The sequence below is a fragment of the Nothobranchius furzeri genome, chromosome 16 (genome assembly GCF_043380555.1).
Source record: "Nothobranchius furzeri strain GRZ-AD chromosome 16, NfurGRZ-RIMD1, whole genome shotgun sequence".
In the NCBI taxonomy this organism is placed as follows: Eukaryota; Metazoa; Chordata; class Actinopteri; order Cyprinodontiformes; family Nothobranchiidae; genus Nothobranchius; species Nothobranchius furzeri.
The window spans coordinates 1,892,899-1,895,935 of record NC_091756.1 but is presented as its reverse complement, the minus strand read 5'-3'; the positions used below and the strand labels follow the sequence as shown (position 1 = coordinate 1,895,935).

The 3,037-nt window shown below is 43.6% G+C and overlaps 1 long non-coding RNA gene across 1 annotated transcript; it reads right to left on the bottom strand.

Annotated features, from left to right (window-relative positions):
* Positions 1 to 263: 263 nt before the first annotated feature.
* LOC139063463 (uncharacterized) lies at positions 264 to 1,137 on the bottom strand. Its single transcript, XR_011516807.1, has 3 exons — positions 569 to 1,137; positions 438 to 495; positions 264 to 363 (listed from the first exon to the last, which is right to left on the bottom strand). It is a non-coding gene; the product is annotated as an uncharacterized lncRNA (long non-coding RNA).
* Positions 1,138 to 3,037: the final 1,900 nt, after the last annotated feature.

Genomic DNA, 3,037 nt, shown 5'->3' with positions numbered 1-3,037 from the left:
CCGCGTCTTCGTAGACGCACGAGCACTCCCGTACGTTTACCTCTTCTACGGCGTCTCACTTTCTTAATAAAAAAGTGGACCAAATCCGCCACACTCACAAAAAAACTGGAAGTAGGTCCGTCGCTGTTGATGAGCTGACGTTTAGAAGCTCTTCACGGGTGTAAGAGCACGCTGACACACAATTTACAGACAAAAACAAACAAAACACAACGCACGTTAGCACCAGGGCGACGATCCTCGGCGCCATCTTGGTTAGACTCCATATGTGGTGAAGATATGTGGTGTTGCTCACCTTATGTGCTCTTATAGAGTTATTAACGTGTGCCTGCCTCATGGTGTAGAGTCCATATTTTGCTGAGTGTCCTGCAATAATGCAGGTTATTAGTTAATTTACTTTTGATAGCAAAAACAAAATATTTAATGTAAAAGTTATTTACCAGGTGAATCAGCTCACACGTCTCCACCAAGTGTCACAGGGCCAGAATCAGTAGCCTCCTTCATGATGTAATCACATACTAATTTAATTGTTAATATCTTAAAAATTCTGAAATGTTTTAATTTTTTTTACCTTGAACAGTTCACTGAGCTTGCACTGTCACTGAGGTGGAAGCTGGAATCAACAGCAGACACCTCACATCTTGGTCTTTTCAGGGGGTGTGGACGCTGCTCTGGGACATCATGGTCCCCGTGGGTCACCAGACACACTGCGGCTGTGAGCTCTATTCTGGCTGGCTATGTAAAAACAAAGAAGCAGCACATTTATAAATGTTTAAAAGAGCATAAAATCACATGTAACAATAATCTGTAAAACAAATTAAAACTAGAAGGTAATAAAATGTTTACATAGAAGATTATTAAAAATAATTCACCTTTGCTACGCCGGTAAAGCTTTACGTCAGCCTGGACAAGTGCATTCTTGCAGCTAAATCAGTCTGACAGACAGTGTCTTGGGTAGATTTAGCCTGAAAAAAAAAATAGAAGCACATTGTTGTTGGGAGTTTATAAAGTCAGATAATATACAAAAGAAACTGTCCCATATAGGCGCTTTATAACATTCCTAGTGTGTGATCGTTATTATAACGTAAAAGTCAGTCACACATGATGTGGAGAGCCTGAAATGTGACCTCCTGAACAGAATTCCTCACAGAACCGGGTCACAAGCTGGATTTCACGCTGTAATGCTGTCTTTCAACTAGTGCTGCGTCAGTTAGAGCCACTGTTGCAGAATTGCCGACTGACACAAAAACAACCCGAATTTTCTCTGAGCCTGGCAGTAGTAATGTGGACCGTTTTGTCGGCCAGGGCTTTGAGATATGTTCCGATTCGCCGCTGATTATAACCATCCCGTTCTAAAGGCAGTGCAGGCTGATATTAGTTAAATGGAGTGAACCACGTCTCTCAAGCTTTGCATTTAGGTAGGGAATTGTCTTTAAAACTTTTATTTAGCGTACTCACCTCAGACTGGAGCCCGTCATGGTGGGGGAGCAGAGTCGGTGGGCTGCATCTAAATCGCGGAAGAGCCACGGTGGGCACAGCCTCCCTCTTCAAACGGAGACGTGCAGAATCGCGGGTAAAATGCTGGTTGCAAACTACAGCACCAGGCGGGAGATGAAAGTTTTCCAGACACCGATTGCGCGCAAGCACTGGCGCCTAATTTCTAAGTCCAGCAGAAAGGAGTGCAACCCCACAGAGCCACCGCAACCATACTACACTACACCTTCTCACCATACTAACACGATATGGAGCACTAAACCTGAACTTCTTTCCTAATAACACTAACAGCCAAACACTAACTAAACTACAATATCCAACAGCCAAACTAACACTAAATAAGTATGTATAACACTAAAAGCTATGCTAAAGACTAGGATATGCTAAGGCTATACGCTAATGCTGAACTACCGCTGACCTCCTACACTCGCTTGCAAATCCAACTCCCAACTCGCCACAAGGCGTGGCCGAGACTCTCGTTGCTTTGATAACTTTGACACAGAGCTGCTACGTAGTACTCTACTGGTTTACGTAGTGTCTTACTCTTTAGCCATTGGCTAAAATTTATTCAAAATGAGTCAAATTCTATGTTTTAAGCTGAAGGTGGTGCTATGATATTCAGCTCTGTATGTCCTTTATGCCACACCAGTTGGACAGGCTGGCCACACTTGTACTCTGCCTGACCCAGATCAGTAACTGGCTGTCCAGCAACTTTCTTGCTTCAATGCTAACAAGACAGAGACCCTGATCGCTGCGCCCCCGGAACTTCAGCCAAAAATCGAGCAGCAAATTGCCTCTTTTTGCCCATCAGCCAAGGCCAACATTAGAAACCTAGGAGTTATTTTTGATCCAGCTTTAAGTTTAGACTCACACGTCAAAACCATCTCCCGCTCTTGTTTCTGTCAACTGAGAAACATTTCAAAAGTCCGTAAACTGGTTTCTACTGCAGATCTGGAAAAAATCATCCATGCCTTTGTGTCATCACGCTTAGACTACTGTAACGCTCTTTTTACTGGTCTCAGCAAAACCTCCCTCTCACGCCTTCAAGCCATCCAAAATGCAGCAGCCAGACTCCTAACCAAATCCAGCAGACGAGCTCACATCACTCCAGGTTTACAGTCCCTCCACTGGCTCCCGGTAGAATATAGAATACAGTTTAAAGTTTTAGTCCTGACCTATAGAGCTCTTAACAACCAGGCTCCAAGCTACCTATCTGAGCTTCTATCCCCACACACCACCTCTCGGAACCTTAGATCCACATCTGAAAACCTCCTGGCTGTTCCTCGAACCAGACTGAAAACCAAAGGGGACAGGGCCTTTCAGACTATTGCACCCAGACTTTGGAACAGTCTACCTTCAAATCTCCGTCTCTCTAACACTGTAGAGGTCTTTAAAAATCATCTAAAAACTCACCTTTTCATCCAGGCGTTCCCTCCCTAAATGTTCTAAAAGATGGCTTTGTTCGGGTTCACACCTTCACTTTGTTTATACTCATGATTTTATTTTCTACGTTTATCACTGCTATTGCTTTTATGATGTTTTTATT